We start from the raw sequence: 26,429 nt of genomic DNA on the forward strand, positions 1-26,429 counted from the left end.
ATTTTAAAAGGTGACTTAAGCCACCACTGGGAGAGGCTTCTGTCACTGTCAGGTGGGGTGAAAGGGCACAATAGGATAACACTGCCCGTCTCTGAACACTTGATAGTTGTCCTGAGGCTAAAGATACTGTTTTGACTCACTGTGACCTGTGTCAAACTGAATAGTGTCATTTCCAGCCAGGCCTCTGTCCCTGAGCTATGTGACTGAGCATAAACTGGCAAAGAATTCCCTATTGCAGAGGCATTGTTTTTATTAGTTTCACGAAATCTCAGTTGTCTTAGCTAAAGGGAAAATCACAGAATACATGATCATATGGCTGTGGAAATTTTAACAGGTGCCAGATTTTATACTTTATTGCCTAAATGCATACTTTTCTCTGCCCTGTTCCTTTCTCCATTCCAGTCCTCCAGTGGCCTCTGTTTTAAATGAAGATGTCCTATCACACATACACATGACGTTTTGAAGAGAAAAACGTATTCAGATTTTGTCCTCACACTTTTTACCTCACCAAGTGGCCTCAGCACTAAAGTTCTAAATCATGTCAATTGAGAGAAAAATATATTCCACTAAGTAGAGTCAAGCAACTGGAATACTACTCAGCAATAAGAGGACCCAACTATTGATACAACTTGAATGGAACTCAAGAGCATAAGGCTGAACGAAAAAAATCAATCTCAGAAAGATCACATATAGTATGTTTTCATTTATGTAAAATTCTCAAAATGATGAAAGTATAGAGATGGAAAACATCTAGTTTTCAGGGGTAAGGGAGAAGGAGGTGGTTGTGATTATGAAGGAGTAGCCCAAGGAGACCTTTGTGGCAGTGGAAGTTCTATATCTGAGTTGTGGTGGTGACGGCACAAATATCTTCATGTGACAAATTGACATAGAAACTATGCACACATGTACCAATGACAATTTGCTGGTATCGATATTGTCAGAAAATTATGTCCGAGTAACTATAGGAAGAAACTGGGTGAAAGGTATATGGGGCCTTTCTGTGTTGCCTTTGCAATTGTCTGTGAATCTATAATTACTTCAAAATAAAAAGGTTAAATATATATGTCAACCAACAGTATGGACTCCTCAACACAAGAGTATAAATATAGCATAGCAACACATGCCAAATAAAGTGTCAGATACATACAGTATTTTTAAGTGTGCTGTTACTAAAGAATTGCTTCAAAAGACAAGAATGAATAAAATAGTGATGAAATGTGTTCTCAGGACTATAATAAAATCACTCCATTTATGTAGTGCTCTGAACCATTTGATTGCTTTTCAGGCATTCACAAAGTGAAGCTTGAAACACGAACTCTTTTAGTTAGATCACTATAACAATCAAGGTCAGTTTGGTCATATAGTTTACAAGAACATTCTGCATCCATAGATCACATTCCTCCCATATGGAAAAATTCCAGAAAATAAGACCATAGCATGTGTAGTCATGCAGGCAACGGTTTCTTAAAACAGAAAGGGCCACTACAGTCGCTTTCCTTAATGAATCCCTCCCTCTCCCCTCTTTTTTCAGTTCTTTGCTACGTCTCCTTCCTCGTTCATCTCATTCACTCGTCTGGTCTCTCAGCCAAGTCATAGCAAAAACAGGCAAACCTGTGAGCGGTGCTGTGTCCCCGAAGTGTTGGCCTCCCGCGGTCCTCCCTGCTCGCCACGACCCAGCTCATGCTCCCCGAGCCCCGCGCACGCCCGGCAGCCGGCAGGACGCACGCGTCACCCCAGAGCCAGGAGCCACAAGCCACCAGCCACCACCGGAGATGCTGCTGGGCAGGAGTTCCAACACTGCAAACAGAACAGCAGCCCAACCAGCTGTCAGCCAAAGTGGCCTCCGTGGTGAGTTACATCTTTTTTCTTTTTCTTCTTTAACATTTTTATAGTACCCTGAGTGTACCCAGTGTTATAAAATTAGGCCAAAACAAAGAGCAAAGTCCTGGCCCTGAACAGTATGCAATGTTAAAGGCGCAAGGCAAATGACGCAAGGCAAAACGACAGGACAAACACAGGGTGGGTAGACAAAATTAAGTGTGAAAGGTAAGACAGAATCAATAAGACTTTCAATGGACCCAAAAATGGAAAGGCTAAGTCACGCCCCAACTCCTCATAACAAAAAACAGAAATCAAGACGTGCAATAATAGCAATAGTAATAAGTAACATTTTTGAGTATTTATGATATGCCACCCAGTATCATTGAAGCAATTCTATAAGGCAGGTACTATTATTAGATCTAATTGGAAAATGAGGGTTTTTAAAAACTGTGTAACAAATACCTCTAATGCTCACAAAGTGCCAAATGTGACTCTAAATGTTTTATATATATTAACTCATTTAATCCTCATAAAATCCTTATGAAATAGGAACTATTTCCCTCATTTTACAGATGAAGAGAATGAAACAGTCAGGTTAAGTGACTTACTCAAGTTCACTCAGATAGAATGTGGGAGAGCCAAAATTTGATCCCAGAAAGTCCAAATGACAGAGCCAAGATGTGAATCCAAAAAGCCAACTCTGTGATGGCACTAGGATTATATCCACTCGCCCTTAATCCCAATCCTGCAGGTTTAATTATGTGCAACAATGCACTCTGATTTAAATAATTTAATTTAAAAATATGTATATTGATTATAAACAATGAACAAATTCACTTTGCAAAGGCCTTCAATATTGCAATGAAAAAGTGTTTAGTTGAAGAATAAATACTGTTAGAAGAAAAAAAAAGGAAACAGGTTTTCCTTCCTTCCTTCATTCAATGAAAATGCATGAGTATCTGTTTATGCCAGGTACTATGTGAGGCAATAGGGCAACAGCAGTGACCAAAAGGGATAAAAATAAGAGAAAACAAGGAAACTGGAGATGATGATCATTTTAATGATGAACAACACATTAGATTTATCAGGAGCAATAGGGGCAAATAGCCAACAGGAAATAAGGGAACATTTCAATCTTGTAGAACAAGGAATGACATTATTCTAGGCTGGACTGTCCTACGTAAGAATTATTTAGCCCTTTTTTTCATTTCCTCTCTCCTTGTTTCCTTTATTTTAGTCATGACAGAGGAAAACATTTTCAAAGAACATTTAGTAGAAACATGTTAACATTTCAAATAATGCTGTGAGTGGCAGAAGTAATAACATGAATAATAACAGCTATCACACATTGAGTACTTACTATGTATCAGGGATTAGTCTAAGCATTTTAAATGTGTTAACTCATTTCATCCTCATAACAATCTTCATGAGATAGATGCTATTATGATCCTGATTTTATAGATGGGGAGACTGGAGCTCAGAAATATTAAGCAAATTGCCCAAGGACATAGTGCTAAAAAGTGGAAGATTTAATCTATTAACTGAAATTGGGTTTTGTAGATTTCATTTACCCTTTGAATTCCCTTCCTAATAATATGACTAAGAGTATTCTACAAATATGAAAATGGTGACAAGCCATGCAGATCTCTGAGCCTGGAAGTGAAAAATTGATATAAAAGTTTCCTAAATAGCGAAGAGACATTGGGACTTAAGTTTTCAAAGTCTATTATCAAAAGCCAGAATCTTTTCTTTTTCCTCCCCCTTTTTCCACCTCCTCCCCCCACTCTGGTTCAAGCTGTTGTTTCTCAGTCTAATTGTGTAGGAAACAGCTCCCTGGCCCATGCTGGTATTATGAGCCTTGCCCAGCCTTGCCAGGCTGCCAGCCATGCATGGCGGCACACGGTAGCCCACGGCAGCTCACGCCAACCCCAGGCCAACTCCAAGGAGAGCTGTTGTTCACAATCTTAGCTGTAGAGGGTGCAGCTTACTGGCCCATCTGGGAAACGAACCTAGGACATCTGCTTTAAGGGCACAGCACTCCAACCACCTGAGCCACCGGGCCCACCCAAAAGCCAGAATCTTAACTAGCATACATATCTACTTTGGAGATAGGAAGGTGACATTCCTTACTGTTATTCCATTCTCCATCTCACTTTATTTTTTAAAATACATTTTTACTTTCTGACTCCTCTATAATACACTAAAATAAAACCACTAAAAACTAAAACTAAAACAAGGAGAGAATTCCTCTCCCTCCCTTAACTACCTCTCAAGAAAAACACAGAAGAACATTTGTTTGGAAGTCTTTTTCATGTATAGATTGTACCAGTGCTGAAATAGAATATTCCCCTGAAAACCATAAAAATAATTTGGGTTTCCCATACAGGGAACAACAACATCTAGTCTTTCCATTTGAGCATGGGTTTTAAAACACTAACACTATAAGGAGTCTAAATAACTATAGTTCTCTATTATAGGACCATAATTAAATGGTAAAATAATAAAATGTATTGCAGATCCTTGAATAATGCCATTTCATTCAACGTTGTTTTGGAGGACTTTAACTCTTGTTTATGTCAATTAGCCTATAACAAAATTGGTTTTGTTATATGTTGTTTTGCTTAATGCTGCAGAACCTATCTACCATGTACTGAGGACTTACTGTGTTCAGTCATTGTCTTCCCTAATAGTACAAGTTGCTTGTGATCTGCAAGGGAAGGGCAGAAACTATGGGATACTTGCAGAGAGAAAATGCAAGGACCTCCCAGACCACACTTCATTCCTAGCACCCTCCCTTGCATTCTCTACTTCCCCCATATTGAACTCCCACATTCCCAGAGTGGCTCCCACCTTCTCCTTTCTCTGTTCAGACTGTTCTCTCTGTTGAGAATCCTCTCCCATTTCCTTCACTTGTTTGCCTGGCTAACTTTTATCTCTGCTTTAAAGTCTAGCTCAGGCATCATTTAGTCTTGAAATGTTCTCTGACCCTTTTTCTAAGCCAGGTTCAGTGACGGAGTGCTCGGATTTGATTTTTCCCTAACCTTTAACATGTTGTTAGTACAACTGTTTATCTGTTGTTCTCCCCACCAGGCTAACTCATTTAACAAACATTTCTTGAACACCTAGTATTTGCCCAGCACTGTGGTAGGTGTTATGGAGACAAGGATAAAAGAAACTCCCTAATACAGTTTCTGGAATATAATGATGCTCAGTGATTGTTTGTGGAATGAATAAATGGAATTAGGTCATTACAAAAATAATGGAAGGAAAACCAGAGGAAGATTAGCAGTCACATGAAAATGATTTGTTTTTCCATTCTCCCATCTCTCATATCCTACTCTGTTGTGTAACACATTTCTAGGTCTCTTCTTAAGTTTTTGTGTTCTCCTAGTAGTCTTCCTCATATTGCCGTCTTTATCGGAAGCAGGAAGTTTGGTGTAGGAGAGACATAGGTCTGATGCTACCACTGTCACTTAATAGCTATGTGACCCTTGGCTCTGTCCTTAATTTCTCTGAGCTTCAATTTTCTCCTAAAATGAATATAACAAATACTGATAGCATGGAGTATTGTGTGAAGATTAAATGTGATTCACATAGGGCTTAGCTCAAAGTCTGATTTACAGAGTCCTCCTTTTCTTTCTTTTGTCTCTCCCCTCTGCTCACCTTTCTTACACGATTCATCAGGACAGTAGTGGTATGCAAGATGATTTCAGGTGATACATGAAAGCACATTTTAAAAAACTGTGTAATTATTTTGACATATATTAAAAATACATAACTAGTCATTAAACCCATTAAATCTTTGACTTTTATAGAAATCATTGCTTTGGATATGTAAAAAGTAAAAAAAAGAGGGGTTTAAGTTTTTAAAAATAGTTATAAAATATTAGGAAGTCAGTACAAAGGAAAAGGGGAGAAAAAGGAATATATGTCTGAAAAATACTGAAAATGACATGAAAGAAGAAAAACATTTAATACAGAAGTCCACAAGCTACCATATTTATTATGCTTGCTTAATAACTGACAGGTAACCATAGTTATACTATGCATTTCTCAATTGTCACTTGTTTAAAAAAATCCTGACCTGGAGCTGCAAAGATTCAGTCTTTAACTGCAAGATTATGTCGTTGGCTTTCTTAGGATAGGATGTCTCTAATAGACCAAGAAATCAGCTTTGGGACCCTAGAAGTCACCTCTCCAATTCTGTGCATGATAAAGTACAAAGTGAAAGAGAATTGTTCATTTATATTTAACAATAATTAATGCCCAAATAGAGCTTCCAAAGATGTTCTATGTTCTTCATACTGTGTATTTCTATATCCTGATCTGTAAAATGGGTATAATAAAGAATCTATCTCACAAGGTGGTTATGAGGGTAAACGTTTATGTAAAAGAAGCACTTAGTAATATATAAGAAATATGTATATATGTATATATGTGTGTGTGTGTATATATATGTATATATATATATATATATATATATATATGTATATATATGAGCACATGAGCCACTATGATCATTAATCTAGCAGAGACGAGGTTCCCAGAGCATAGAGTACTGCATACTCTGTCAGAAGAGCTCACTTCCTGTACCTGCAGCCTGGAAAGTTATTTATCCCCTTACACCAGTCTTCCTGCTTTTTGATATGTGTGATAAAATCAGCCCAGTAAAAGCTTCCTGTTTCTGAATACATATGGTATTCAGTAATTTGGGAAGATCAGGTATTTTCTTCAGTGTCTCTGTCCTTATAAACTTCTACCCAGAATATTGATTTTTCTGTAGCTTCATTTGTTAGAATTTGAAAGGCTGTAACACACACACACACACACACACACACACACACACACACAAACAAACACACACACACACACACTTCTATGTTCCATGTGAGGGAGTTCACCAAGCTCTCTGCCTCTGGAGAGAGGTGTTTGCAGTGTGTGTGGGGGGGGAGGGATCCCGATGGGCTGATTTTCCCACTTCACCCTCCAAAAACATTAAGGTCTACAAAAGGCTATAACCAAAGCTGAAACAAACGGCAATCTACAGCCCTAGCTAGCTACCAGGCCCTGGAATTGGTGATTTCGGTGTAGGATGCTCTCTACAACAGAAGACAATTTAGTCATAATGATTATCTGCGCTGCCTGGAAGCAAATAAAGGTGAATATAGGAATAAGAAAAGCAAATACAGGAAACCAGGAAACGGGAAACAGGCCATCCAGGGTGAAGGCCTGACTGCTTCTTCCTTCCTGTGAGGATGCTAACCTGCCCCTCTTCCAAGTGAGAAACAAAAAAGCAGATCCAGGAGCCTTGGGGGGATGGGTCACCGGACGAGGGAGAGGTGCGAGAGGTGCCTGGCCCACATTTGCTTACAGCTCCAGGGCCCACTGAGACAGGTGCACCTTTTGCACGAAGAGACAGACAACAAGAGCCAATCCGTCTTTTTCCGGTGGAACCAGCCTCAGGTTCCTAAAGGATGTGCGGAGGACTGAGGCTGGGAATCTTCCGGTCCTCGCCAAGAATCTCAAGGGCCCCGACTCCTGCCCCTTCATTTCCCGGCACACGCCGTGGCACACCAGTGACCAAGTCCCCTAGGTTAGTTCATCCCCTTTCCTCTGTCTATGCCAGCAGCCCAGAGGGCGTCTCCTGGGCTGGTCCCCGTGCACATAGAAGGGACACTATGTGCACCTCTCCCTGCTGTATCTCTAAGAGGGACAGGCCGGACCCGAGGATACCCCACTCCGCGGCGCCAACTCCACCAGCGCGAAGCCAGGGAGAAAGCGCCCACCTGTGCCCGCCAAGCAAAGGACCTCTTCCTACGCCCTGTCCCCTGCGCAGGGCTGGCCGGTCTCCGTTCTCCTCTCTCTTCTCTCGGACTCGGAGATGCTCCCAACTCACCCTCCCTGGGGCTCGCTTCGTTCGCGCCCCCTTCTCCCGTCTCTCTCACTTCGTTCATCCTCTTTTCTCCGTTTTCCCTCCCACTCTCAGACCCTTGAGGTGTGGTCTCTTATCGTTCTTGCCTTCTCTTCTCCCTTCCTCACCGGACTTCTCCCCTTTTCCTCCACGTCTTCTCTCCATTCCCTTGACTCTAGCGCCTTTCACGCGTGGCATTTCTGCACTTCCCCTGCCTTCTTTCCAGCGCTCCCCTCCCCACCCTTCAGGCTTCCAATCCCACCGCGCGGGACGCTTTCCTGGGAACCGCAGGCTCGGTGTTAGAACCGGTCCCGCGCGGAGCCAAGGACTCCCCACCCAGCACTGCTCCGGCCTCCCGCTTCCCCAGAAGGAGATCCCCGGGGACTTCCTAGACTGGAGCCGTACCGGGGAACCCTGCTGCCCTCCGGGGCGACCCAACTGTCAGGGACAACGGGTCTATGTTAAGTCCTGCACCCAGTGTCCCCCGCCCTGAGGACACAGGCACAGGTCCCTCGACTCGGGTAACACCTTGCCCCAGCCCCATACGGAGCCCAACACGGAGCCAGCTCCCTCGGCGGGCGGGGCTCGGGAAGGCGGGTCAGTGCCAAACTGGAAACCCCCCCACACCGAGGGCATCTGAGGCCGGGGCGGGGGTTCCCCACGCCCAGCTACTCCCTTCCCTCCCCTGGGAATAGACTGCCCTGGCACAGCCACCTCTCCTTGCAAAGGGAGTTACTCGAGCCCTCCTAGCCGGGCTCCTTTCCCTCCGTGTACCCTGCTTTACGTAATTTCTAGTCAATCCGGTCATTCGCCTGCAGTAACCCACTCAAAGTGTGATCCTTTGGAAAATAATAATAATTTGGGACTATCAACAAGTTATGAAAAACTGCAATGCCTAACCTAAGCCCCAGACGGCTGCGAGATGGGGCTGCACACGTGTGCGTGTCCCCATGGGCTCGTGCGTGTATACATACACACACACACACACACACACACACACACACACACACATACACACGCACATCCATACACCCATCCCGGCTGGGATCCAGCCACAAGTTTGCACATTGACAAGTCTCTAAGTCTAACAGAAAATATAAAAAGTTTCACTCACCCGCCTCTTTTTCTACCCTCTCCTGATTGGGATTCAAGGGAAGAATCGGAAAACGGTGGATGGAGAGACTCTTCTTTTCTTTTTGCCTTTCTAAGAGTGGAAATTTCCATCATGTGATAGGGGGCAGCATCCCCAGTGTCGCGTTTCCTGCAGACCCTCCCTTCCAGCCCAGCCACCAATCGCTAGGCGGCAACCTGAGATGTCAACCAAAGCATCCTCCCAGGTGGGGCGGTTGTCCGCTGTCCCCCAGAGCCAAACCTGGCAGCAGCGGGCCCCTGCTCCCTCTGTCCTGGAGCCCCAATAACAGAGCGGATCTTTGTGTGATTGGGGTTTTTTGTTTGTTTGTTTTTTTGGACGATGAAGTTTCTTCCTTCGTCAAGGTAGCGTTTATTCGGACTGTCCTATATGTAGGAATGCATCTTGATCTGCATTTTGAAGTCTGTAAAAGTCTGTAAACTTCTTCATTTTGAAGAAGTTTCCGGTAGGTGACTCTAAACTTCCTCCGGGCTTGGGATGTCCAGCTTGAACTTCGTATATAGGAAAAAAAAAAAAAAAAGAACATTTGGGGAAGGGGTACAAGATGAAAAACTTGTCATTCATAGTTGAAATTACTTTAAGCAGGAGATAACTTACTAGCATTTAGCCATGGGTAGGCGGCTTTTGTAGGGATTTTTTTTTTCTCTGCAGGATTCCAGTTTAAGCATAATCCTCTATATGCAGGAAGAAGGAATTAGGACATAATAAATATCACTACATATTCAAGTCTGTTTATTGAAGGCACTACTTAACCATTTTAAGGAAAACGGTTTATATTAGAACCATTTTCTGATATTAACCCAAATTCTTCTTTCAAAGAAAGCCCAGGTAACAAATATGTTCACAATCCCCTGTTTATTCCATACTCATCTGTCATTCTTTAGGGGAAAAATTATTCCCCTATGGAGACTTGACCTCACAGTTTAGAAAACTCACCAGGCAACGCAAATTACTTTCTGAATTCTTGAATACCCAAGTTAACTTATTCAGGTGGATAAGTCTCACTGTTTATACCATGAACACCTAGAACTATCTCATTTTACAGTTTCCATTAACTAAACCACCAGCAGCATCTTAGCACTTTAAGAAACAGTATAACAAAAATTCATCTGGATAATGTGTAATAATCAGGAATATAACAAACACAGCATTAACACACACATACACACACACAAACACACATCAAATTGTACTAAAACCATCCAACAATGCAGATTCAAGAGAAGGATGAAGCAATAAATACCTTCACTGGAGTTACCATTTTGAAACCTAAAAACAAATTAATTAAAAGAAGTAGGTAAGAAATATTTGTCTTATGAAAGTTAATTATCCCCTGCCTGACCAAATATGGTATACCTCTTTAGTTTGTCATTACAAGTTTCCATTTTGTGAAATTAGAATACATCAAAATAATTTTGAAGTTCCTTTAAACTTCTTGAAAACAGATTATCTTTACACTATGACACTTCTCCATTTGATTCTTATTTAATAAAATAAGCCGGGTTTTTTTTGTAAACCTACTAAAATGTCAAAATTGGTAGGATTGGGAGATTAATGAGAGATCAAGTCAGATACGTATTTCTCACTGTCTAACCTGAGATTTAGTAAAAGTAAAACTAAGCTTTCTAAAAAATCCATTCCAGAGAAAACACAAATGAAGATGTGACCAATGCACTTGTCAGAAAGATTTACTGTCGAACCACTCAACTTTTTAATGCACTGCTTATTTAATCAGTTCTTGGTATCTCTATCTTAGCTAGTACAGAAAAGATAAAAACCAGTTGTTCATTACCTAATTTACCAGAGAACTATGGCTTACTCACCTATATGTGCCGTTAATATTAATTATTAACAGGTTGTGGGTTGAGGTAAAATGAGTTGCATTCATCTATAAAGCAATAGAAGTGCTGAGCAAAGTTCAAGTGTGTCATCTTTTGTAGCTATTGTACCTCATTGGAGTTTTAGAAGAGCTCAAAGCAATGTCTGGGTGATAAGAGACAACTGAAAACTCGTTGTCTTCTGTGCTACAGTCAAAAACTTGAGCCCTTAATGACTATGCCGAATCTATCCAACAATCCTCAAGGGTTTGTTTGAAACCCATGTTTGAAAGAATGTGAAACAGCCCTACCCAGCAACATGATTATCCATGCAGGACCGCGTGGTGAAACCCATTTTGATTTATAATCAGATCATTCTCTGGCTCTCGAGCACAGAGCTTGAGTTCAAATCTCAGAGCCACCACCTACCAGCTGGGCAACCTCAGTTAAGTGGCTTAAGTTCTTAGTAACTCGGTTTCTCCATTTAAAAAGTGGAGAATGTTTCTTAATACGTTCTTTCCCTGACTTATTTTCAGGCAGTACTACAAATTCAGATAGTGATGGAAGAAAATAAAATGTTTGCAATCGAGAAAATAGCTTACAGAGAAGTTCGAATTTACTAACATCCGACAAAGCTGAATTGATTGAAGCTCTCCCCTCTAACATTATGTTCATACACTGATCCCAGGATTACTCGTTTTGTTGTGGGTGCTTTCGTTTTAAGAAAAGTCTATATTAAAAATATTCCCCCCAAATAGTCTTTGAACTAAAGCTAATACTTGAAAACAGAGTTCTATGCACCAATAAATTTGTAAAACATTGTGTTAAAAGTTATTGTGAGGTTCCTCAGAGGTTGTAGTTAGCCCCTCTAAATTGAGATGGAGCGTGCAATTTTTCTCTATGATCATGAGCTCTTTTAGGAGGAACATCGCTATGGCCAGAGACTAGCCATTACTAATTTTAGTATAAACAAATTCCTTGGAAAGGAAATAGAACACAATTATTAATCAAACACCATATGTATGAAGTTCTTTGGTTTATGGATTATCAATGAAAAGTTTGATAGCAGTGATTTTAGTAGACTTTTGTGTAGTATTTTTTCTTTGACAGTAGACTCTCAACATGAATTATTTTTCCAATTAATAACTGTTATAATTAGTAAAATTGGCTTTTAAAAAAAGCACCTTAACATATATTGTGCTACTTGGTATTAAAATAAGCCAACCATGCAGGTATTATTATTTTCCCCAGTCAAATGGGAGAGGAAAATGAGGTTCAGAGAAGTTAAACAATTTCTCCAAAGACATAGAGTCAAGAGATGACAGACTAGAGCATGAACCAGCTTTCTTGACTTCAAATTCAATGTCTCCCTTTCCATAGCCCGCTTCCCTTTTCTTCTGAGCATTTTCTTTACTAAGACTGATGACTTTTTCTGCCTACAATGTAGCCAACCCCAAACAGCATGCTTAGCTATAAAATTATGATTTTTTTTAAAAAGTACTATAAAAGGAATTACCTCTTTCTCATAATTACACGAGGCTCTACAACCTGTCAGTGTAATGATTTTATTTTCTATGAATTTGAATTTGATTTATGTGAGGAACTAAGTAATACCATGACATATGTTTGCGGTTGAGTTTCCTTAGTGTATGTTCTCTAAATGGGCTACTATTTCTTCCTGGCACAAGGAAAAAGATACTTGGATAGATCACTCACCATCTCAGTTTCACACATGATGTAACAACGAGATACTGGATCTCAAAACAAAAATATCAAACTCGATTTAGGATCCTAGAAGAAGCAAATCTAATGTCCAAGATTGAGATGTCAGGGCCCAGACGCTGAGGTCTCATCCAGGAAGTGAAAAGAGAGACCAGAGGCCACGCTGCACCTGGTCATAGCTCAGAGAAAAGAACGTGTGTGGCGTGATAGCATTCAATACCCCGCCACCGTGGGGAGGTCAGCTTTTGTTTCTCGGGTCTGGAAATGGCACTGCATGCATACAGCTGACCAGTCATGTCCACCTCTGTTTCCCATCTTGATGCTCACAGCACTAGTCAACTGCACGCTCGTACAGCCCATATTGTAAACCACTCACAGCCCCCTGCGTCCCAGGGCCATGGTCTCCATGCCTTAGTGCTTCTGAACACACTGTCCTCACTTCCTGGAAACACTTGCTACCAGCTCTGCCCGTCAACTTCAGCTTTTACTCATCTTTCAAGCCCCAGCTCACATGTCACCACTTAACTGAATGAAACCTTCCCTAACTCCTCCAACTATCTTTTTTTGTAGTAAGCCGGAAACATGGAGTGGTAGGGAAGCTTGAAGAAGGGTAGAAAAAGAGAACTAGCGCATTTTGGACATAGAATTCAGTACTTACAACTACCCTGCGAGGAGCTGTTGTTTATTCTTACTTTTCAGATCAGAAAACTAAGAGTGCATGAGTTAAGTGGCTTGGCAGGAAGCAGAATTAGGACTTAGGTGTATGTGATTCCAAAACTGCCCGTGCTGTCCCATTATTAGACTCACCCTCATCTGGGCTCCAGAAGCACATCATAATACAATATTTTGGCACCCACTACACTGCAAGCCCCTCAGCAGCCAGTCTCTGTTATTCTTATCTGTGTTCCTGGCATTTGTCATAGCGTTTGGCACGTAGGTGCTCTGTGGACGTTTGTTGAATGAGTAAGTGAATGAATGAATGAAGTGCACCCCTAGGATTTGCATATTATGACAAATACTCTCTGTGCCTGAGTTAGATAAAGTTACCTGTGATTTTCCCTAATGACGTTTTGTATCTTCTCTCGATTGTTTTTTTCTCTGAGGTTAAACGGCACCATGATTAATTGGCCAGTTATCAGTTTGGTGCCCAGGTGGATAATCCATGACTGAGTCTTCCAGGCTACTAGCTACTGTGACATGCTTTGCACAACTGGTGTTTGAACACAGACTGACATTGATTTCGTATTACCAGGTAACTCAATAGCATTGCAGTTTTCAGAAAATAATATCAAATTACTCTAAAAGCAAATTTTACCCTTGGTGACATTCCTCTGAGAGTTAGAAACTTACTCATGTTGATATTAACTTTATATTTCCTTATCTGGAAAAATAAAATGAAACAACTTATTACCAAAACCAGATACATTTAATGAGAATTACATATATATATGGTGTTGGGTTTTCCCCCCAAATGTACAAGAGATAAAACATGTGAGGTTAAACACTTGGTTTTTGATTTCTAGCTCTAACACTTAGTAGCTCATAACTAGTTATTAACTATATAATAATTAAGCATATTATTAACCTCTCTATGCCCCATTTTCTCATCTGTCATTTGGGGATAACAATTTTACTTATTTATAGAGTTGTTTAAAAAATCAAATTAATTACTTAAGGTACTTAACCATATATCCTTTTTCAAATGGAAAATGCTGATTATAGATAGATCATTTGTTAGTAAAAATATTTTTATAATTACCCTAAAACTTCACTCTATTCCCGTGAGCCTGTTTCCTCATCCTTAATATTCAAGGGAAAACTATTTGATCCTGCATCCTGTGTGATCTTGACATTCTACAATTGCACAGTTTTTGAGTATTTACTCTTTTATTCCCTTGTTGCTTCAACAAAACCCATGCCCTATTGTTTGTCTTCTGAACAGATGTAGAACAGAAACTATTATTAAACCATTTTTTTAAATTTTCACAAGACTGAATCAAAAATAAAACAAAACTTGTGAAGTTCCGTGAAAACATTTTTCAGTTGTCTAATATAAAAGATAGATGGTGTGAAAGAGGTGAGAATTATATGCTTCATTTTCCATCATCTGCCAGCATCTGGCTCTTCCAACACCGCAGTTCTATTTCATTATTTCTCATTGTATAATAGGTTATTTGCATGATTCTTCTTGAGACTGTAAGTTCTGTAGATGCTTTCTTTTCTTCCCCAAAAATGTATTTGCTGAATGAATAAATGAATGGAGGGATGGGTAAATCAGTTGATGCTTCTCTGTTTTTCAAGAAGTTGAAAAACCGAGTCATAGTGTTCTTAAAGATGAGGATGGAATTTAACCAAACAAAAACATTTCATATCAAAATACTGCTGTGAAGAAGATTTAGCAACTTATTGTCGTTAAAATTATAACCTGGTAAGGAATGAAGTATACCTTACTTCAGTCTGGAGGGGATTCTTCCTAACCTAAGTAGGACTTTGGAGAAGTTGCGTCTTATTGGGGTATCCTGGGCCACTCCATGCAGCAGTCACGGACCAAGGGGGATTCCACTTTCTATTCCACTGAGGAGGCCAGTACCCTTCCAGCCCCTTCTCTGATGAGGCTTTCAGCAAAGTGGGAGGTCTAGGCTCCTCTTTTTCATGTCATTCTGCTTGATCAGCCTTCAAATAGCCCCCAAAGACAGGACTATGTAGATATGCCAAGTTCTGAAGAGTAAGGCACACCTCAGAAGGGTATTCCAAGGTGGAAGATTTAAGATTGGAATAATGACTAATTTAATTGCACAAAGGAAGTCTTTGACACTCTGTGGATGCTACCTTCATTTGAGACATCTCTCCTCTCTGGACTCTGCCTGGCCACTGGTAGCCCCCTATTCAAATCTGACAACCCCATCTTCCCCCTCAGAGAACCCAGATTAGTTTTTCTGTGCTCATCCTTTGATTTAACAGATATTTTTTGGTTACCTCCTAAGGGGTGGGTGCTAAGGACAGAACTATAAACAAAAACAGTCACAATCCCTGCCCTGGTGGCATTTATAATTTGGTAGAAGGAAATATTTTAATCCAAGTGTGACACTAATAAAAATAAAATGACAAAGACTGCAGTGAAGGAAGGATGCAGTGGGCCTAGGGAAAGGCTTCCCTGAGCAAATGACTCTCGAAGATAGATGAGTGTGAAGAAAGCTTTTGTTTCTTAGGAAGGCAGTGGCTTTAGCATATTGATATGCCCGTGGAAAGCCCAGGTCTGCAGTGGAGGCAGGACATGAGCTGCTGCTCCTGAGATGGTAGGAGGGGTGGATCCATCTCAGACGAAGCAATTACCTTAGGTAGAAAGCCCTCTTCCCTGCTCAGTGTGCTGTACTCTTTCTCTCCTGAGGCAGACAAGCTCCTTTCTCCAAAATTAGATAAACACAGGAATCTGATTCTAGTTCTGTCTCCCCACCAGTGAGAGCCATGAACTGGCTGGCCTGTGTGACTAGGCCCCTTAGGAATCAACAGGCATGCAGAGACAGCCTTTCCTCTTCTAGAGATAACTAGTCACTCCATCCTATTGCCTGATCCTTTAGAAATAGCGAAGTATCCCACCCCACCCCCATACTGTGCTTTTGACTCTTTCTGCCGGGCCTTAGGCCAAGCACATCACAGTAAACATCATGGTACAGTAGTTGGCAGGGTTGCTCCCTTTGGTGTCTGGAAGGAATGGTCCAGCTTGATGGAATCTTTTTGATATCGGGTCTTCTGCCGATGAGGGAGGTCTGGGAGGAATCTCTTGGTTCAACTTGCCACAAACAGTTCAGGGGGTAAAAAGGCTCTGGTTCTTAGAATAAGCCAGACTGTAAACTGGAGAGCACCTCTGAGTGAGTTAGTAAGGAATGAGCCTCACGCGCGGCGTCACTGAGTATCATCGTTTTGAGGAGGGTCTGATGCGTGAAACAGAGAGGTTCCTTTAAATCATAAACAAAAACCCAAACAAACAAATAAGTGGGAAAGTCAACTTGAAACCGAGATTTACAGTCAGTCAGTCTCCTCATTTCTTCCTAAACTTCTGTTGACATATTGCAGCATGTAGTATGTTACGGGAGATGTGTTGCAATATTTAATGGGTAAAGGACAAAGTCACACCTCAGTCCTAGGTTCTGGCTTTTGCGTTTTTTTAATAGAACCGATTTGCATGCAAGCAGATGAATTATAACATCAAAGGCCATCCCGACTCAGAGGTATGAGGTAGTGCACACGTTGTCAAGATGATCATGACATTTGGTTTCCAAATATAAACTCCAAATATCCTCATCAAATTGAGTCTCTGATAAACCTAGTATTTTGTTTGCTTTCTCTTTAAAAATACCCCACTACGTAGGCCTTCCACTGTGTACTAAGCGGTCCCCTCTTTAAGTAGGTCTTGGGTAGAAGAGTCAGTTGGCTGGAATGTGACTTTGGCATGCTGTCCTGCTTTTCTGCGCATGTTCTCTGGTCCATGCATGGCTGTCCACTGTCCTGTTTTTTGCAGGACTAGAAAGAACATTCTGTCCATATAGAAAGGCAAAGTCCCGACTTTGATCCCTGGTCTAGTATCCCAATCTCTGGACACCCCATCACAAACCATGTCCTTTCTCTCATGTTATCAGAAACGTGTTCTGTTTTAGATATCAGCAGCCTGAATATTTAGGGCAATATTGTGCCCTTTGGTACCCCCAAAACCAAAACCCGCAGAGAGTTAACTCCTCTGCTTGCTTGATGAGCAAGCCCTGAAAAGAGCCATATTATGGCAGCCTAAAAGGTGTCCTGATATGAGAGAGGTATCATCCTTCCTAGAATTGACCTCAGAACAAAAGATGACCATGTGATGTGTCTTCAGCTTTCTCTTGCCTCATAGGAGGTAGTGTGTGTGTGTGCATGTGTGTGTGCGTGTGCGAGTGTGTGCGTGCGTGTGAGTGTGTTTGTGCGTGTGTGTACGTGTGCGTGTGTTCACGTGTGTGTGCGTGTGTGTGCGTATGTGCATGTGCATGTGTGTGCGTGTGTGCATGTGTGTGTGTTTGAGTGCATGTGTGCGTGCGTGTGCATGTGTGAGTGTGTGAGTGTGTGCATGTGCGTGTGCGTGTGTGTGTGCGTGTGTGTGTATCCCAGTGTCCTTACATTACTATCCTTTTGCATATCAACACCTGTCCGGAGGAAAAGGTTTGATAAACTCCCTGGCATTAAGGCATGAGGATTTAAGGTACTCTGTCCTGTTTGTTAAGTAACAATTTATTGAACATTTACATGCTGGATAATGTCTAAGATACAGACACAAATTAGACATCCTCTGTTCTTAAGCATTTGCAGTCTAGTGGAGGAGAACCTACGTGTAAATACTAATTATTCCAAATGAGGGTAATCGTTGGGATGGCTGGAGGACAGTGTTAAAGAGCATGTGTGAAGAAATACAGAACTAAGTAGCCACATGGGTCCAGGTGGGACATTTTCGGAACATATCTCAGTACCCTCCCCAAAGCAACATGGTAATGTCTAATGTTACTTATTCCTCCTCCCCGGCATTGGAAGGGGTCCTTTTCCCTAGAGATGTTTAATATTAACAGAATAACGAAACAACCTTGAAGCTAAAGGGATGAATGTCTAACTGTGAAATTTCAGGTGCCCAGAAGGAACATGTTGCTTCCCTTATAGTCCATAATCGCTGACAGAGCCACGCACAGGTTCGTACCAGATTCATCTGGCGCCGCGGCTAAAACAGAAACTCCCAGACTCCATTCGGAAGAAGTCCATTCGGTAATGTCAGGCGATAGCCCTTGAATCTATATTTTAATCACATACCGCAGGTCATTTTAATGTGTGAACAAGCTTGGAAACGACTGTGGTATCTCTTGGAATGCCCAAAATTATATCAGGTTGGGGCATGTCTATTTATAAGGCCAACTCTTACCCTTTCCTAGGACCCTAGCTTAACGCCAGAGAATGACTTAGGCCCCAAACAGAGTGGGTTCTTTGTGTTTCAGTGGCCACACCTGTTACATGGATGCTGCTTGCTCCGGAATCCTGCATGAATTTCAGCAGGTTGGGGCCGACCAGCATGAGGCCTGGAGCAGATCAGTGTTTTGTGAAGCAGGGTCCCTGCATAGTCACCTGCATGAGAATTCCCCAGGATGCTTGTGAAAATTTCCTTATTCCCGCCCCTGGACTGCTGGATCAGAATCTCTGTAATGAGCAGGAATCCACGCATTCCTCAAGTGCTCCTACTAAGACTGAGAACATGTAGACCAGTCTCCCACTGTGTCTTCCACTGTGGAGACAGACTTGAGGGCTGTGTTGGGAGGGTGGCAGGTCCAGCAGGGCAAATACAGTATATGAAGGGTCTGGTGAAAACTCGCTGGAGTGCGAGGAGCAAGAAGAGCGGGCAAGGGGCGTAGCTGAGGAGGAAATTCTAGTCGGTGGTGTGGGGAGGGTGGAGAGAGGCCCCAATGTATGTAGAAGATTCAGGAAGCACTTTGGTTATGGCATTTCTCTAAGCAAAAAGACCTTGGTTATAGCACCTGGAATTGGGGGCAGGATACCAGTGTCTCCAAGGAAACTGGGGTGCAAGGTAGGTTCCCAAGGAAGAATTTAGATGAAAGAAAGAATGTAGGAATGCACTATCATATAAGATTCCAGAATATAAAATTCCTGAACATAAGATTCCTCTGAATTGGGTTGAAATCAATTCTGCAGGTGGGAAATCAAGTAGCCACTGTGAGTGAAGGGTGGTTGAAGGCCAGGAAGGGCAGTGTGTGACTGTGCTCCATAAAGCAAGGGCCCTGGTGTGGAGGGATGGCCGTGGCACCGTAACTGCTGGGACAGAGTCACGGACCTGACTCTGGGGCAATCATTCAACACTACCATTGTCTCGGAATAGTTCAGTCCTACAAAAAAATGCTTATAAGAAAATAGAACCCTGAGTAGTTGCAAAAAAAGCATTCATTTCTATTTTCATGTATGTGAAGTGCTGCTTTATATAGCCATAAAATTCATTTACATACCTTTTGCCCATTTTAATAATAAAAGGAAATGAAATAAAAGAATGAATGTAAAGGACAGTATGCAATGAAGAGATGTACACAAACAGACTTTTATTTAAACAATTCCACTCAGATTTTACTGAAAGTTTGGCAAAAATAAAAAGGAACTACAACATGTAAAGACAAAAACAACTATATGCTAAACATTATTTTCTTGTACCAAGTAAAAGAGACCTCAAGAAATTAAACGTTTTATCACCCCATGGATAACAGGACTTCTAGTTCAAGCCCATGAGCCACGTAAGAGGGTTACCTTCTTCACAATTTCACAGAACAATTGTCCCTTCAGTACTCCAGGGATTGGCCCTGCCCTAGGGCCCTTCCCTTTCCCCACCAGGTTGCCCATGGGACTCAGTCATCATTAGTCATTTCCCAAAGGCTGATTATTTACTATTAGAGAAACAGGACAAGGACGGGTCCAACAGGATGGTTCAAGATGGCCTTGGGAACCCCCCAGCACAGTAGAAATCTAGGCCAGGTGTAGCACTTCGTGCCCATTTCCTTTTGAAATAAGACCACCATAGTGAGTCACAGCTATGCCCCATTCTTTTATTAATTGTCTTCATATCTCTTAAGGATTGTTAAGCAAAGGAGTTTGTATTCTTTTAAGTACTATGAAAAAAATGGGTCCATCACTGATATATTCATTATACATATATTCATTAACATAAGGGCTAGAGTCAGTTCTTAGAAAACACACCTTTCTAAAATCATACCCTACTCTCTTGGGGGCAGTGGGTAGGAAGGGATGATAGCAGTTGTGGTAGTAGGTATTACTGGGGAGGGAGTCTGTGGCTTCATTATGATGTTACACTGCCTCGGCTACTTCTGATTAGAGATCACTTGTCGATCACTATTCTTGTTTCAGACATAGTTTGCTTCCAAATTTTAAATAATATTCCTGTTTATGTAGTCTCACAAGAGTAACATCCATTCATTAAACCAGACTAATGACTTTTATGTTCAGCCAAAGCAAATAATATGGGCCAAATTCTTGCTTGTCATTATCCTGAAACGTAAACAGAGCCAAGATTTTATTTGTTATAGTCTTTACAATATTGAAAATTCCTACAAAAGTATCATAAGATCTTTCAGTTTGCATCTTATTAGGATGGGCCTAAAACCTTTCCTACGGGAGCCAAAGGGCTCCTTGTCAATATCTCTGATCCTTTATTTTTCCCTTAACGGCTTCTGGTATTTAATTTTCTGACCTGACATGTTATTGGCTTAGTCTTTATTTCTTGGAATATTTCCTTGTTGCTATTTTGGTTTCATTATGAAATATTTCATCTGTACAAAATACAGGTACATAAACACCCAAGTATCCACCTCTATACTTAAACAAATGCCTGTGTCTTGCATGCTCTGGAATTTTTTAAAGATAAGTAAAACATTGCATATTTATTTGGGTCCAAATAGGTGCAGGTTTCTTTTGTTTTGTTTTGTTTTGTTTTAAACTTCTTATTGATGTTAATATTTTAAAATTTGATTAAGAGAAATGTTATCTTAAGAAGTGTATACATTTCTTCAGAAAATGTTTTCCCTTCAAATGAATGGAAAGTGAGTCCTTTAAATGAAGGCATTTTGGATGGCTCAATCCTAGGCCTCTTCTTTTCTCACTCTATAGTTCTTCCCTACTTGATCTCATTCATGCCCATGGCTTGATTATCACTCCACTGATGACTCCTGAGTTCACACCTTCAACCCAGGTCTCTCCTTGGCATTCTAGACCTATACAACAAACCACAACCCTTCAACTTGAACAAAACCTCCACCAAACCTACGATTGCCTTTAAACCTGGACTTACGCTTTTCCCTGTCTCAGCAAATGGCACCATCATTCATTCAGTTAGTCATCTCAGAGGCCTAGGACTTAACCTTGACACTTCATTGTCCATCACTACTTATTTAATCTGTCAGCAAGTCCTACTGATTCTACCTCTTCAAATATATACCAAATGAATTCACTTCTCTCGTCCTCTGTGACCCCACTAAGCCACGTCATCATCATCTCCTGCACACACTAAAGCATTAGCTTCCTAACTATTCCCCTTACATCCTTCCTCCAGCAGGTTTTCTGCACTATAGCCAGAGTGAACTCCTCAGAACAGAAGTCTGATGATAAGACCCCATCCTGCTGGACTGTGATTCTTAAGATACAAAGAATAATGCGTGGTCTGCACAGTCTGACCCAGGCTACCTCTCTTGGCTTCTTCTGTGACCCTCACTCTGCGCCCCAGCCTTTTAGATTTTGAAAGGATTATGCCTACTCCTCTCCCCAGAGCCTTTTTGTGTGCTGTTCTCTCATCTGGAAGTGCTGTTCCTCACCCATTTGTGGAATTAACTTTTATTCATCACTCAGATCTCAACTCACACATCACTTCTTTAGGAGCTTCTCTGACCCCCCTCCCCAATCTGGGTCAAGTTTTTTTGTTATTAGCTCATATGTTTTGGCACTCTTTTCCTTCCTGGGTCCTTTCTCCAATATGATAATATGTTCTCTTGTTCACTTAATTCATTACAATCTGTCTCCCCAACTCTCTGTCCCCTACTAATATATTGTAAGCTCTATGAGAACATGAATAAATCAGTGAATCTCAAGCTATATGATTTATAGGTATACTTGTCTAGATCACGTGGAAACAAGAGTGATAAGCTAATAACATAATTATAGAATTCCGGGTTTTCATTGCTATAAATCTCTCCTTCTTATGTTTCAAAGAGAACATCAGGCCATAGACTAATGATCCACTGGCATAATAAGATAAAGGGATGGAAACTCCTGGCATAAATGCTCAATGAAAGGGAATTTTTTCAGGCATTTTAGTGAAATGGAAAGAGCTGCGAATTTGAATCCCTGGTCTGCCTCGTAAGTGTTTATTCTTGGAGCTCTAGCCAAGGTGCACAAGTCCCAGCCTCAGTTTCATCATCTATAAAATAACAATATGTTCCATTCCAAGTTATTTGTAATAACTCGAAAGTATATTTCTCCAATGCTTGCCTCACAGTTAGAGTTGGTAAGTATTTACAGACTAGAGAAATAACTGAATGAATAAATAAATAAGTGAAAATGAAGCAGCCACTGAGGCCTGGCACACAGCAAGGGCTCAGGGAATCATAAACACGTAATACTGCAAATGGCTGACGAGAATGCTTTCTTGTAAGAAGGAAGCTGTGAGCTGTCGTAGGAATAGAAGATTGACAGCAAGCAGGAGCAATCCTGGACAGTATTCCAGAGCAGTTTTGTTTCAGGGCCTGGTACCTAAGCAGGTTAACTCTAACTGCTCAGGAATGGAAAGACACAGCCATACCGTACAATGTCACCTGCTATCTATAGGCCACTATAGATAAAAGTAAATGGAGAAGGAGTATCTTACAAAGGAGGTAAAAAGAATGAGCCAGAGGCAGAGGAGCAGAATCAGCAGATGGGGTATGTCAGAGAGGCCAAATGAGGAGGCAGCTGTCAGCAGCACCAGCCCTCCAAAGTCCATTCAGATAGAAATGAAAACGTGTCCTCCATATCTAACGATAGCCATTAGAAGCTCACTCATGAGTTTGGTAATGACACTTCAGCAAAGTGGGGGGCAGAAGGCAGCATCAATTGTGTAGGGAGCTTATATTATTATTATTATTATTATTATTATTATGTGGATTATATTATATTATAATCAAGTGAGCTTATACTTTCATGAAATTTGTCCAGGGACGGCCAGATGGCTCAACTGGTTATAGCACTGTGTTCGTAACAACAAGGTTGCCAGTTCGATCCCCTCATGGGTCACTGTGAGCTGCGCCCTTCTCAACTAGATCGAAACAACGACTTGGAGCTGATGGTCCCAGAGAAACACACTTAAAATTAAAAGAAAGTTTAAAAAAAGTTGTCCAGAATTGGCAGAGAGAAACTGGGTGGGGTAGTTTGAGGGGGAGAAAGGGTTGGGAGAGAGGTTTTTTGTTTATTTCTTTTTCTGTTTTTAGGTGGAAGAGGCTTAGCATATTTACAATCCGAGAAGAGAAATAGAAAGGAGATGTCCAGTGTACTGGAGAGAGAGGATGATTAATAGAGTTGAAATTCTGAAGAGGTGTCAGGGTGCCAGTCTAGCCCTCGTTAGCGTACTGGTGCACCCTTAGCAAATGCCCCAGATTTAATTAAAATACATTCTCAGTATCCCTTCTCCTTTCATCTACGTGGCCCTGCACCCTCTCACTTGCCTTGTATTTCCATTCTTGACCTTCTGCTACATTCCCTCCACCTTTTACTTTGCCTCTTACTTTCTTCAGCCTGCACTCACCCTTAAGATCTGATGACTCACGGAACTTCCCTGGCACCCGGCCAACAACTGTTCTCTTTGGCCACACTTCTGCCCTCATCCTCAGCTGTTGCAACTCTTGGCTGCTCTGAGCAATCGCCCCACCAAATCCCCCTCCCTGCCTTGTCCACGTGGAGGAATAGTGCTTCCTAGAAGAGATCACAAGAGGATGAAATCTAGGGCTCGGGAAGAAAGTGTGCTTCTGAGGCTGGAGAGAAGGAGGTGAGGAAGGGAGCCAGTGCAACGTACCGGGGAGTGTGACTCTAATCTTTCCTTTGGTATAATTCAGTACTATTTTGGTTTTTTACTATAATAATGTATCATGAAAAAAACAAAACTTTTGTTTTTAAACAAAAACTTAGAAATGAGGAGAAGGAAGTATTGTTATTCATTTAGGCAAGAGATACCTCTGGAGGCCCTGGTAGACCATGTGGTGGGTGCTAGGGATGCTGGGAAACAAGCTCCATCCCTGATATCGTATCAGAGACAAGCACAGACATTAAGCAAATAATTACACACCTATTTACATCAGTGCAAAAATGGGGACTCTGGGAGAGTTCAACCCTTACAACTTCTGTTTTCACTGCAAGGTAGAAGGCAAGGTCTGTGGCTCAGAAAGGGGATAGAACTGAGTAGGGGGCTTAAAGGGAATGATGAAGATTAGGAACAGGAGTTGTAGTGTAGGGAAAGAGGGAAGAGACAGACAGGAATATGTACACAAGAGCAGAGCAATGCTTCCGTTTTGCTTGAATCTCCCCAAATTCAAGTCCCGGAACTCGACTTTAAGCTGGCCGTGGGTGTCACATATTTCCTTGTAAAAAGCAAAGCCTTTTGCTTTCAGACTCTGTTAGTCACTGATGTCTTCTTAACAACATCGCCAACAATAATCTCCTTTTTCAGGAGTATCTTCAATTCATCCTAAGTGTACTAGTAATAGACAATCCATGTCTTCAGGACTGTTAAGTGACAAGCTAGATGTTTAGATTAAGAGCAATTCAACCACGCCCTTATTAGGTTCTTAATTAGATTTTAACACGCTACACTTCAGAGTCATTCAGCCCTCTTCCCCTGGGCTGTGCAAGTAGGGACCCAGCGCCTTCCTAGGGCATAGGCAATATAGCCTTAGTTAAGTTGGCTCCGACTGTGTCCAGCATATTTAAACAATTATATCTTAGTTAATTAAATTCTTGTAAATTGTAAGTGCCTCAGAACACTTTTTTCTCAATCTTAAAAGCACATTTCTTAATATCATTCACTAATTTATGAGAATATATTTGCTAAATATTGAAAAAGAGAATTGAAAATAAGACAGACATCTCTCACGTGTCTCTCTTGTATGAAATAGCTTAGCTTAATTTATCCATCACCAGTTTTATCTTCCATATAGTGAATTTCTAAATGTATTTAGAGTTTTCTTTTAAAGGGTGTACTAAAATCAGGTGTTTTCAGATAATAAAGAATAACAACAAAAAAAGTAGTGGCAAAGAGAATTATTTTACTGATATACAGATGTGTTATGGATAACTGATTCACTTATTTTCTGTGTGTCTTGCCCATATCCCTCCATTCATCTCATTTGTTTATCTATCTGGGCAGCCTGATCTGTTATGAGCTATGACCGGGGAGACACAGAGAAAAGATATGTTGCTAAATTTCTAATAACATCTGTATATATTGCACATACTGGTCAAACAATAAATATTTATAGCATTGAATTAACTGAACCAGGATCAAGGAAGTGTGGCTAATGGATGAGATACATGTTGCTATGATATCAGATTGAATCAATAGTGCTGGGGATAAAAGGGAAAAAGGAAGGAGGTAAAATACAAGACAAAGTGAGAAAATAAAAGCAAAGTGAGAAGAGAATGATCACAGGGATGGAGACTGATATATTATATATATATGTGTGTATATATATATATATATATATATATTTATGCACTGTTACATACATATGTATATATGCTGCTACACACATATATATACATATATATACGTACATATGTAGCGGTCTCCGGTGTGTGTGTGTGTGTGTGTGTGTGTGAATAACATTATACAGTCAAACTTTAATAAATAAGAAATTGAGTTAAACTTAATCACATCTAGCTCTTTCATTTTAAACTAACACCTTAATTGTTACATTCCTTATGTCACACGGTGATCATGTGAATGGAATGAATCTCAGTAGCCTGAAGGACAGACACTACAGTCATTGGAAAAATAAATTCTTTCTTAAGTTTAAGGTCCTCACATATCCATGCATGGTCTGATCTCTTGCAACTGATTTCCTCTAGTCTTCTATTGCATTTAGGCACCGTCTCACTTGTCTGTGCTTTAGAATGCCAGTGTAAAGTGAAAACAAAGGCTAAAGAAGAAACAAAGACAGGAAACAACAACAACCAGTAAGTGTGGTAGCATTCTTCTTAGCTGCCCAGCCGTGGAACCTCCCCCTCCTGTGTTTGGGGAATTCCTTACTTTTGTGTCTTGGTCAGTGGTTTAGACAATGCTCATTGTTCAAGGGGAATACGTGTATGTCAGGGACTTGTTTTTCCACCTCCTTTGAAGTGAGGGCCAAAAGTAACTCAGGTGTCACCCACCCTGGAGCCACAGGCATGTGCAGGTTGCTTTCTCTGGGGG

General features: G+C 41.1%; 2 protein-coding genes across 9 annotated transcripts in view; one reads left to right on the forward strand and one right to left on the reverse strand.

Moving 5' to 3' along the window:
• SLC38A4 (solute carrier family 38 member 4) overlaps positions 1-8,959 on the reverse strand; it is a 66,222-nt gene extending 57,263 nt beyond the window's left edge. Inside the window, exons 1-2 of one of the 5 annotated variants that reach the window (XM_081058542.1) lie at positions 8,847-8,959; positions 1,612-1,797 (exon numbers count right to left, since the gene is read on the reverse strand). The gene's annotated coding sequence lies outside the window, so the exon portion shown is untranslated. Of the gene's footprint in view, positions 1-1,611; positions 1,940-8,846 lie in introns of those variants that run through there. The other 4 variants (XM_081058545.1, XM_081058544.1, XM_081058546.1 and 1 more) reach the window with 4 other exon arrangements.
• Positions 1,593-26,429, forward strand: part of PCED1B (PC-esterase domain containing 1B) — a 286,638-nt gene continuing 261,801 nt past the window's right edge. For 2 of the 4 annotated variants that reach the window (XM_081058552.1, XM_081058548.1), the window contains exon 1: positions 1,593-1,848. The gene's annotated coding sequence lies outside the window, so the exon portion shown is untranslated. The remainder of the gene's footprint in view (positions 1,849-26,429) is intronic. The other 2 variants (XM_081058549.1, XM_081058553.1) reach the window with 1 other exon arrangement.

Source organism: Rhinolophus hipposideros, assembly GCF_964194185.1.
Source record: "Rhinolophus hipposideros genome assembly, chromosome: 9".
Classification (NCBI taxonomy): domain Eukaryota; kingdom Metazoa; phylum Chordata; class Mammalia; order Chiroptera; family Rhinolophidae; genus Rhinolophus; species Rhinolophus hipposideros.